The sequence below is a fragment of the Ambystoma mexicanum genome, chromosome 5p (genome assembly GCF_040938575.1).
Source record: "Ambystoma mexicanum isolate Mex_15411 chromosome 5p, UKY_AmexF1_1, whole genome shotgun sequence".
In the NCBI taxonomy this organism is placed as follows: Eukaryota; Metazoa; Chordata; class Amphibia; order Caudata; family Ambystomatidae; genus Ambystoma; species Ambystoma mexicanum.
Window position 1 is genome coordinate 104,473,689 of NC_090930.1, and position 12,302 is coordinate 104,485,990.

Below are 12,302 nucleotides of genomic sequence, written 5' to 3' on the forward strand. Positions count from 1 at the left end.
TCCTAAACCTACATGGCACAATGCTAATAACCATCTAACGTTGGATTACATCTTTGTTAATACTCTATTTTTGAATAATATAACTATTTTCTCCATTAAATCAACTATTCTGAGTGATCATAGTTTAATACATCTAAAATATGATTGGGCTGAAATGAGGAAACTCCCTTAGAATATGAATGTGACTAATCTATACATTAATAATGCTGGTAATCGATTAAAATGGACTCACAGAAAATTATGTCAGATCAGAGATACCTTGTGGGAACAGTATACTGGTAATAATGAATGTCTTAGTGGTTGTTATGTACATGCCATACAGCGCTTTTCAATACAGAGGGCGTGTCCTAAAGGCTCCACCCAGGATCATCGTCATGCCTTTGATTTAGAAGTAAAATATAGGAAGAGTGAATTGAGAAGGCTTGTTAGGTGGCTATCAAATGGGTACACTCTTGTCCCGGGGTCTAATCAAGAACAGACCAAACAAATGAAAAAGGAGTATAAAAATTGGCTTAGACATCGCCGTGCCTCCCAATACCAACTTGATGGGGAGGCGATGTTGAAACAAATCATCCTCAAATCATCGGCAAGAATATGGGCTCTGTTAAATAACACAGCGGTTAAAAACCAACATTCATTACAGGTGAATTCCATCCCCCAAGAATCTTGGAATTATTTTTATGGCAATATATACACCTCACCTTTCCTAGATCTTGACATAACCTGGGATAACATTACAGCTAATCATACTGTTAATTTTGGCCGCGAGGATATACTGTTTTTTATATGTAAATTGAGTGTATCCAGAGCTGCCGGACCAGATGGTCTACATAATGCCATGATAAAGCAAAATAAACATTTGTGGTCAGACATTCTATTTCATATGTTTCAACACATTATGTTAACAGGTTTAGTGCCCGCGAATTGGTAAACATCAATTATTCTCCCCATATTCAAGAAAGGAGACAGGACAAATCCAGCATCATATAGACCCATTGCTTTGCTTGACTGTCCGGGAAAAATCTTTGCCCGCTTGATCCTAGGTGAGTTTAACCATTGGTTAAATCAACTCAATTACAGAGATCCTTTTCAAACTGGGTTTGTTCCAGGTTAGGCACTGCCATCAATTTGATCACCTTAAAGGCTATTATTCACCTGAACAACCAACGCAACAAGCCAATTTATATGGCTTTTGTTGATTTCAGGGCAGCTTTTGATTTGGTCCCAAGGGAATTGTTATTTAAAAAATTGATGGATTTAAAGTGCCCCAGGCATATCCTAAAATGGATAATTCAATTACATTCAAACACCTCAATCTCTATTCGCCTGAACAACGAGTGCCTCTTGTCCGAACCCATACAGACCACTCGGGGTCTGAAACAAGGATGCCTGTTAGCGTCCGCCTTGTTTAATTACTTTCTTTTGGATTTTGGCACTAGTATTGAGGGGCTGATTGTTGATCCTCCGAAATTACAAGGTGTAGCAATTAAGTGGCTCTTGTATGCCGATGACATGGTGTTACTGTCCAAAATGCCCATTGGCCTATGTAATCTGCTAAATGCATTAGATATATATGCTAAACGTAATTGTATTAGCATTAATACTAAAAAAACTCAAGTAATGCAATTTGGAGTTAATAGAGGTCAGAAAACATGTTGTTGGCAACTTCAAGGCACTGATTTGCTGCTTGTAAGATCATACATCTATTTGGGGGTCTGTGTGGCTAGCAAATTGTCCGATAAAATGCAAGAACATCGTCTGCAACTAAAACATTTGAGTGCACTATCTCAACTACGAATAATCCAGGCAAAATATTGCAAATTTTCTATTGACCCTATGGTTATATTTTACAAGCAAATATATGTGCCTACCATTTTGTATGGTTCTGAAGCCGAGATATGCCAAACACACATATTGGGTTAAATATGAAAGCAAGTTTTGCAAAAGATCGTTCATGCTTCCAAATTCTGAATCTATTTCTATCATTAGATACGAACTGGGGCTTATCCCTTTACGCTGTGTATAAATGAAAGGTTTGTTTATTATATCGAAAATGTATCCTGAAAGATAGCACTAATGGGCTACTTGACATCATATCTAGCTACTTATTGTTATCAGATGAAATCTTTCCAATGAAATGGCGTACTTCTGCTAGAAAATTCTTGAAAGGAGCTGATGTCTCAAATCTTGCTTATCGAAAATCCCAATAAAGCCAAAACTAAGTTGTGGGAATCCGATTGGATCAAAACCCGTGATGCATGCATGAAAATAATTAAATTCGGGTCGAATCCTTTTGCCTTAAAAGCACAAGGCCATATAGAAACTTATTTAAGACAATCTCCAAATCCGAGACATCGTGCATATTTCATGCGCTTTAGATTGAACATTTGGCCTACAAGAGAGATTCTGTTTAGATGGAAGAAGACATCTGCTCAAACTTGTCGATTCTGTCATAAACAGATAGAAACGATGAAACACTTAGTGGTAGAATGTGTTAGTCTTTTATCATCAAGAATACATTATTTTAAGCACTTGATCAACAAGACGGTGGTTATGCATGATGAATTATGGTTAATATTATTTAGAGGACATTCAAAACAATTGAGGTATGCGCTTGTGAATTATCTAAATTCATTGAAAATTAGATTACCAGAGATTAATGCTGTTCAAGAAGAAGAGATGTAACAACTATATGTATCTCATGTTATTTAACTATGAGAGTGAATCAGGTCCAAATCATGTGCAAAATCTGAAGGTGAATTATTTAAAAATTAGTGAAATTTAAGTTATCAGAGATTAACGATGTTAAAGAAAGAGCGATGTGATAAATCTTTTAATTTTATGTTATGATTTCGAAAAGTGATGTATGTAATAACTGTTGTTTATTATGAAATATTGTAAAATTGAATGTAATATATTTTTATCTTTACACATTTTTCTTTTTTCTTTTTTAAAATTTGTAATGATATGTTGAAAGGTCAGGTTTTAATGATCAAAACAACAATAAATAAAAAATAAATAAAAAAAAGACCAGCCTAGGTATGATGGATATGGGTTGTAATAGCGAAGGAAGAGTACTTTCTGCTTCTCAATGAGTCATAGTTTCCTGTGATTCCATAGTGATTGCATTAGTCAGGGTGAGCGTGTGGTGAGTGATGAGCTGCAATAGTTAACAGGCCACTTTACATGTCTTGCTGTGAACCTCGTGTGTTTACTGCCCTTGGAGAAGTGACGGACAGGGGGAATAGTTTATACACGTGTGTGTGTGTGCCGTGTGTATGCAGTGTGTGAGTGTGTGTGTTTTGAGTGACACAGCACATCTCTCTTGTCTAGAGAAGGGGAGGGATCTGCTCAAATGTACTTGTAAAATAACTGTGAATGCATGCCTCTGCTTTGCTTGTGAATGCCATCAGAGAGTGAGCAAGAGATAGAGGGAGAGAGATGGGGAGCAGGTGCAAGTGGATCAAGGTCACCTGGCCTAAACCCCGCCCACCTGGTGCCTTTCTGCCTGCCGCTCTTTTTCACCACTTAGCAAGCCCCGCCCAACTGGTGCCTTCCTGCTTGCCGCTCTTTTTCACCACTTAGCAAGCCCCGCCCACCTGGTGCTTTCCTGCTTCCCGCTCTTTTTCACCACTTAGCAAGCCACGCCCACCTGGTGCCTTCCTGCTTCCGCTCTGTTTCCCTACTTAAGGAGCCCTCCAGCTTCTTTTCCTTTGCAGATGGGGAGCAGGTGCAAGTGGATCTAGGTCACCTGGCCTAAGCCCCGCCCACCTGGTACTTTCCTGCCTGCTGCACTTTTTTCCACTTAGCAAGCCCCGCCCACCTGGTGCCTTCCTTCACCATCACTGTCTTGTGGCCAATGCTGGATTTGACTTTTATGGACTTCATTCATTCACAGTGTGTCACACTTTCTCAACTCTCATGCTGGACATCCTTTGCATCTTGTACTCATGGTGACCCTGAATCATGCTGTTCCCATCTTCATCTTGTATCCTGGCTTGCAACATTATGTGTTACTACTGACTTCAGCAATTATATTTGCTTCTCCACTCTTTTTGACAGCTTACTCTCTTTTCTCTCCTCCTTTCCCTTCTCCCTTTTCCTATCTCCTCCCCTTACTTTCTTCTATGCACTTACTCTATCCGAATTGTCCCTGGACCTAATATGATAGCAACCTGGTCTGTGTCCTCCACCATCCCAGTACTGTTTTTTTCCTCCCCACCACCCCTCCAGCACTATCTGAAATGTTGTCAGTCCTAGTATGATAGTTGCTTGTTTTTTTTCTCCCCTCCCTTTCTGCACCCCTCTCCCTTACCTTTTGTATATTATTATATATCATATCATGTCATGTGAGGGAGAGAGAGAGAGAGAGAGAGAGAGAGAGCCTGAATGGTCTCTTGGGAATAAGTGTGGGAGTGGACAGATACAATGATTCCTCCCTACAATGATTCCTTATGGGAATTCGGGACAAGCATACATATCCAGAGAGGAATGTAATGGCTGTTGGAGGAGTGACTAACTGGAACCTATGACTGAGGAGATTGGACCCTCGAACGTTCACCTAGCTTATGCAGATGATGGTTGCTTTAAATGCATCAGTTTTTTGGCTACATAAGGATAAGTGGCTATGGAAGAAAGGGGCATGGATGATTGGAATAAGTTAAAAGGCAGCATTGCTTTAGATATAATGAGACCCTGGCTCCTAAAATGATTGTGTTGAAAGTGACCTAGACAAATAGGAGCTCATAGCTGACTGACACAGTGTTTGGACTGCCTTGTCCTAAAAGGATTTCATAAATGGGATTTGACATCAGTGGCTGATTTATCTATACAGATCTGCCATTATGCTCACAAGGTGTGTACTAAATAGTAAAGGAATGACAAACAAGACATTGGGCCTCATTACACGGTAGGTGGTAAGGGTTTACCGGTACTGGTAAGGGCACTGGTTCCGGTAAACAATTACCATCTTACTACGAGGTCCCTTTGCGTGTCCCAACTTTAACGCCCAACCTTAACGGCTGGTGTAGACCAGCCGTTAAAGTTGGGACCCGCTAAGGGACCTTGGTGCTAATTACGGTACCGCAATTTGCGGTACCGTAATTAGCCCCTTCCCCATTCCCATTGAGCCCTATGGGGCAAAAATGGGAATGGGGAAGGGCCATGGAGAATTACCGCCCCGCCAACCTTGGAATGGGGTGGTAATTCCCCTTTCCTCCATGGTGGTACCGGTATGGTACTGGCAGCAACCATGGTGCTAATTACACCATGGTTTACCACATTCCGTGTAATGAGGCCCATTGTACACTTGTTTTACCTGAAAGGAGTCTCTGAACAGAGCTGTGAAACCTATCCTATCCGAACATTTAATTTAATTCAAGTGGTGCAATATGATTTGCGGTATCTAGTCTTTGCATCAAACGCCAAAGCATCGAATGCCTTACCATAGAAAAAAATGCATTGAAAAAAAGCATCTAATGCATTTCTTTCAATGGTAAAGGGTTTATTTTAATTATAATGGGGTTTTGAGGTTAAAAGAAGGTGGCATGGGGGAGGACCTCCCCATTAAAAAAAAATGCATTTGATGCTTTTTTTCTATGCTTTTTTTCTATGGTAAGACATTAGATGCTGTTGCATTCGATGCAATGACTAGGAACCTGATTTGCACTTTAAGAGATGATCATACTATATCCCAAGGAATATCTAGTCATGTACTGCAATATGCTGTCTGCAGAAAAGGGACTCTGCCTGCCCCAAGGAGAGAGCTGCACTGTTCCATTTCTTCCTAAGTCTTTCGGGGCTCGATAAGGCATAGGTGTAGGCAATATATGTCTAGAGATTCCAAGGAAGTAATTCACCAACTACAGTAATTTCAAGAGATGCAGGTATGGGTGTGACAGGGATACAGGGAACCGATCTAAAGCAGATGAGTGCAAGAACCACAGAAAAGTGGTGCCTCATGTTTACATGATTAGGCTTTCTATATAGTCTGAGCACATATTGTAATATGCAGTTCCATTGGAAATAGGGTGCTGGAATAATCTGAACCTTTGTAGGTAGACATGACTCCAAAATGATTTAATCTTTAAACTGAATGTCGAGGGGTTCAACATCTGATCGACATTATATGTATAGCTAGTGGCAATTCTGTATAGTCTATTACCTTAGTAGTTCACAAAAGGGGGAACATAGAATAGATTTGTATGCACACAATAATGGCACTTCTGAATAAAAGTGCAAGTAGTAAAATATGATGGCCACTTACCAGTGCAAGAGTTCAAATCTCTAGTCCTACCAACCAATAACTTATAAGGAAAACAATATTCTCAAAATGGAACATGCAGACCCCACATGCCAGATAATCAAAACCTTTTGACGCATCTGATCCTTTGCAACACAGAAGATGACCCCAAATCACATAGTTAATTTTGCTCTTGCCCCTAACTTGGGCAGTAGGTTGTTGCTGACAGTGTCAGTCCCCCAGTAAGGTCAATATCACCTCACTGACTGCACCACAAAGGATCTCCCATTCCTGCTCTGTATTAGTTTAGGTGAGATGGCTCTCATGCATATTAAGTTTAGGACAATATCTTCTCCAAAGAAAAAGACAATAGTGGCAAGCACACAAAAGAAAATAATATCTATGATGAGAAAATTCTCTATTTCAGCACAATCAATATCTGGAAAAACAGTATGGTAGACGCACAGCATCTCACGCAGGGAAGGATTAGCCCTCGCCTAGTTTACTGATTGGTTGAATAACTGTGATCCCTTCTGAGATCAACATCACACTGAAGAAAGCAGGAAGAGATCTGGGGGGACAGCTTGACTGTAATCACCTCTAAGAACTGGAACACGCTCCATTTGCATCGGAGGTCAAAACATTCACATTGGTCCTTCAGAAAACATCTTAAAGGCATGGTCTAGTAAAAAATGTTATTTAAAAAATAGATAGGCAATATAAAAAAAAAATCAGCGTTTTCCAACACAACCGCGTTGTTTCTGCCTGAATCTGCTTTCCCATTTGGGGCTCTCGGGCTTCCCGGGGGGAGCCCGAGAGCCCCAAATGGGAAAGCATATTTAGGCAGAAACAACGCAGCATTTAGCATTTCCCATTTGGATCTCTCGGGCTCCCCACGGGAGCCCGAGAGCCCCAAATGGGAAATCAGCTGTAGGTAGAAACACTACGCGGCATGTAAACATAACCGCGTTGTGTTTCTGCCTGCTGTGGCTTTCACCGGAGACCCAAAGTGATAGCCACAGCAGGCAGAAACACAACGCGGTTGTGTTGGAAAACGCTGCGGTTTTTCTTTCCGAGTTTCTCAGGCTCCTCCGAGCCGGAGGAGCCTGAGAAACTTGGAAAGAAAAACTGCAGCGTTTTCCAACACAATAACGTTGTATTTATGTTTGCGGTCGCTTGAAAAGCGACCGCAAACATAAATACAACGTTTTTAAAGCTGCGGTTTTATTTCTAAGTTTTCCGGGCTCCTCCAGCCCAGAAAACTTAGAAAAGAAACCGCAGCTAGTGCTTATTTTAAAAAATAAATAAATAGAACTTACCGAGATTCAGCTGCAGCTTTCCTGCTCTGGTCTCCGGTCCCCGTCCTACGCGTACAGCACTAATAGAGGGAAAGCCACCCGGCAGTAGCTTTTGTTTACTAAAGCTGGCTGGCTTTTCCTTCATTAGTGCCGCAAAAGCAAAAGCCAGCATAGGAGGGCCTCCATTTCACAAAATGGATGCACCCATGTGCTTGCTTTTGCGAATTTTGAGCTTGAATAGATCAAAATTGTACATAGGAAGTTTTAAAAAAGAGAATGCTAGTATTTTTTTTTATGTTGCCTATCTGTTTTTTAAATAAAATGTTTTACTAGACCATGCCTTTAAGTCCATACTCTTCTCCTCTCCCCCCTCGCTGGAGCATCTTATTACCTCAACCTCCCTGGAATGGTTTAAATTTGTCTTACCAATTGTATATTTAAGTTCCTTGATATTCATGTAACCTCTTGTCTATGTAACTAGCGTTTTGATGCCTCCTGGTTCAGTGCACTTAATAAATGCAAAAATAAATAAACATTTATGGACACTGTAATTAAAGCTGAAGACAGTGTTTTGGTGGTTGAACAGACCCCAAAAATATGAAATAACATATGCTATTGAGGCACTTCCTTATGTTATAGAGGCAATACGATCATGTTATGATTATGAAAAGTACTTTGACATTTTGGAACAAAAAGCATTCTGCAGAGGGTTATCAGAAATAGTATACAGATAGAAGAACTAGAGAAAAGGGCTACATAAGAAAGAGCAAATGGAGAGCTACCCAAGAAACAATATACAGAGAGCTACTTAAGAAAGAGTACACAGGCAGCTTCCTAAGAAAGAGCACAGAGAGAGCCATCTAAGTAAGAGTATACTGAGGGCTGCCTAAGAAATACTATATGCAGAATTACTTAGGAAAGAGCAAAACAAAGGGGGTTCTGGGAGTCTCTCTACAGGCGCGAACACAGCCCATTGACCTGTTCTTGGGTGGATGGCCCCCGGGAGAGTCTCAACCAAGTCTTTAGCTCACTGTCCCTTTCACAGAGGAGAAATATCCCTGCATATCAGTATTTGTCCTGCCCAGGGGCAGTCCAGCACCAACATGCTAGGCAATGCTCCTCTGAACAAGAGTACCAACAGCATCCCCATACACGTGTTTCAGCCTTGTTGGGCATCATCAGTGAGGTGGAGCTGTGCCTCTCTGAGAACAGTGAGCAATGGGTCCACGTCTGGATTCCCCTGGTAACTTAGGGTGAGACCCAAAGTTACTTAATATGCAAAACAAAGGGGCTTCTGGGATTCTCTCTACCGGCACGAACACAGCCCATTGACCTGTTCTTGGGTAGATGGCCCACAGGAGAGTCTCAACCAAGTCTTCAGCTCACTGCCCATTTCATAGAGGAGAAATATCCCTGCATATCAGTCTTTGTCCTGCCCAGGGGCAGTCCAGCCCCGAAATGCTAGGCAATTCTCCTCTGAACAAGAGTACCAACAACAACCGCATACACGTGTTTCAGCCTTGTTGGGGATCATCAGTGAGGTGGAGCTGTGCCTCTCTAGGAAAGAGTACACAGAGTAAAAGTGAACCTCAAAGAATATGTAGGCTGATTGACAAATAAGGTATCTGTTGGAAGTTTGACTTCCTTGAATTAATTCTGGAAAGATACTATTTAATTCACAAAAATGTTACCCTGAGTAGAGTGACTTGTGAATGTCTTACTCCTGGAAATAGAAGAGTAAATCTAAGAAAGTACAGTTACTATCATCAACTCATTTTTGAAGCAGTCCTACCGCCTCCATCTCTTTACTCAGGATAATCAGGAATTAAGATAAAGCATTGATTAAACAAATAGGCATATCCTCAGATTGGGTCTTGGTCCAGCATTAGATATATCTCTCTTTGATGTCTGATGAGGGAGAAGCCTCAGCAAAGTAATTGAAGAAATACATCCAATGAGGTGACTTTGATGGAAACTGCCCTTCAGAAGTAGGATTTAGCTAAGTGAATAAATGATGTGGACATTTGTTTTTCCCAATATGGAAACAAACTAACTGCCTAATAGTTGTACCTGTTCCAGAGGTTTTTATAACACACACTTTAGAAAATGTAACAGACCAGTTAATTCCATCATCTGTTCCTTTAGCTCAGCATGTGTGGGTCAAACAATTAGATGCATAGGTGAAATTAATGTAGAGAGCACCAAAATTCCTCCCGCTCCAACCTAGGTCTCCTATGATTCATTGTGTCCCATTGGGGATCATTTGTAATGTGTTGTTTGTTACCATGTCCCATGCAGTTGGAGAGCAGGAGACGAAGATGGTACACTGGGCATCATTACAAGTATGATGGTGCTGTAAGAAATTGCAGTAATGTGGTGATAATTCCATTACTGCAGCATTACAGCACCACTGTACTACAGGTTTGGTGGTGAGGTGGAGGGTTTCCCTCCAGCAAAGGTTTTGAGGGAAATCTCCCACCTTACCTCCAAAAATCAGCAATATCGTCAGAATTATCTCCAGTGGTAATTTCAGCAAAATCCCCAGGGAGGCTTATGTGTATTTACCCAGCCTAAAACCATTTGTAATCTCGTGGTATATCACGTGACTCTCGTGGTAAATCTGCTTGGCAGTATTTAAGCGAGTCTACTTTTGAAATTGTGCTAAACATGTTATAAGAGCAATTGTTTTTGAAAGAGCAGTAATGGATCATTGGTGTACAAATGTCAAATAGTAGGCTCAATGTGAGATTGGATGGTATTAGCCCCATTTACTTAAAGCACCACTAAGGGACTCATGCACAGACCATTATCCAGTCTCAGTTACATCAATTTTATGTCCTATTATATTGATGTGTTGTAAATGGGCATTTCCAAGAAGGCCTTGTTATTTCAATGCCTTATTGCACTGATGTATGCTGATAGTGTAAGTAATGAAGGCAAGATGTATTGCTTTCTTTTTTTTCTGTAGATCTGTTGGGGTAAAGCATCCCTGAGGAAGTGTGTTTCTTTTGCATAGATGGTAACTTTATAAACTTTTTTTTAAAGGTGTGCCTTTTCATTTTCTGTTCAGAAAACAACAGCACTGTTTTGCCAATTTCCTCAAAATTGTTATTTGTGATGAGCTTCTAACATATACTTTAACGGATTACCATGTTATTCCTAAATGGCCCCATAATTAATCACGGGCCCCACTTTTATTATCTGGTGTCAGGTTGTCTTGCACCGGCCAATGGGCCGCTCAGGAAAGCAAGAGTCAGCTGATCTTTCTCTGAATAAACGTTTTGGTGGCTATGCCACGTTAGTACCCATTTAGGCTTCCAAGGCACATGAATACTCTTCATTACTGCATGATGAGTGTTATGTGCCCCTCCCTATTTAGGTGTATAGAGAAAATCAGTTATTGAAAGGGTTACTGCATCTCCCACAGAGTACCCCCTGTACATCCCCTCACTTGGAAGTGGGTTTGAGACTTTGAATCATGAGGTATAATATAGGCACGTTGACTATTGGGTAAACCCCTGAACTTGAAGCTTTTAGAAAAGCTAGGTGGGAGATTCAAAAAGCACCTGGGTTAAACATTGGAAATGGTTCCATTGCATTTGAAAAAATACTTGAGCTTTGGAGTTTCTCTTACCCAGTAGTAAGGTTTAAGGAACACATCGCTAGAGGTCAAAGCTGCCTATGATGATTAGCTCATGCCCAATATGACATGGAATAACTATGCCTGTCCCAGGGTTATGGATTATGCAATTGTTAGTGCTATCCATTGCCTAGTTTTTACTAAAACTAAAACCTTATAGACTGAGGGATTTGTCATTATCACAGCATAAGGGCCATAAGTGGGGGAAGGGTCATTATCCAAAGAGATAATGACCCCCTAACGAGGTCTTTAAGGCTATTAGAACATATTGGTAACAGGCACACATGTTTTGGCATTTTCGTGGCAAAGTAATAGTGAGCAAAGTAAAAACAAAAACTGTTTTTGAAAAAATATTTTTATTTTGTACATTTTTAAATAAGGTTGTCTTCATAAGTTAAGCTTTCAAATTGCAAACTTAGTTGCATTGGAGTGGGTTCAACATGAGCATTAAATATGTCTCTGGAAAAGTAAAAGATTTTTCTGTAAGAAAGTGAAAGCATTTTCACATATTTTAGCTTTGTTGTGTTAAATAGAACGTTGGAGCTAAAAAAGAAAAAGCTCCTCCCAGGTCTATCTTGTCTGGAAATCACATTGCTGTTTCCCTGTTTACTTTTACAGACAGAATGTTCGGAATGCAGTCAATACCAGTAGTTATTGACTGCACTCTGAATATTCTGAGGGATGGTCAAAACCGATCTCCATGTGGTAATTAGATCTGATTACATTTCCTGTTAAAATAATGTATATGTGAAAGACATACTAAATACATTTCCTCTAAGGATACGGGCAAGCGGTCACGTAATTCCACAGATAAATCTATGTTCTGCTACAAAATCTGCTAAAAAAAATGTCCACTTTATAATAATATAAGAAACACGTGGCTTTTGCCATTATCACTGTGGGATACCTTAGTATTTTTTATGCTAACATGTTCTGTCTAACTGATTATTGTAGTTGGTAATTACTTATTCATAGCTTGGGATAGAAGGACAAAGTTTCAAATGTGCTACAATTAGCCTTCACTTTGCATTGTAATATAACTCCTTTCCTAATTATCTAAATGTGCATAGTTTGCACATTGTACTAATCATTTAAAATCTTAATGTTTTGTTCTCATACTTCA

At 40.2% G+C, this 12,302-nt stretch overlaps 1 protein-coding gene across 3 annotated transcripts in view; it reads right to left on the reverse strand.

Moving 5' to 3' along the window:
• Positions 1-12,302, reverse strand: part of LOC138480763 (titin-like) — a 557,826-nt gene that overhangs the window by 88,360 nt on the left and 457,164 nt on the right. The window lies entirely within an intron of this gene.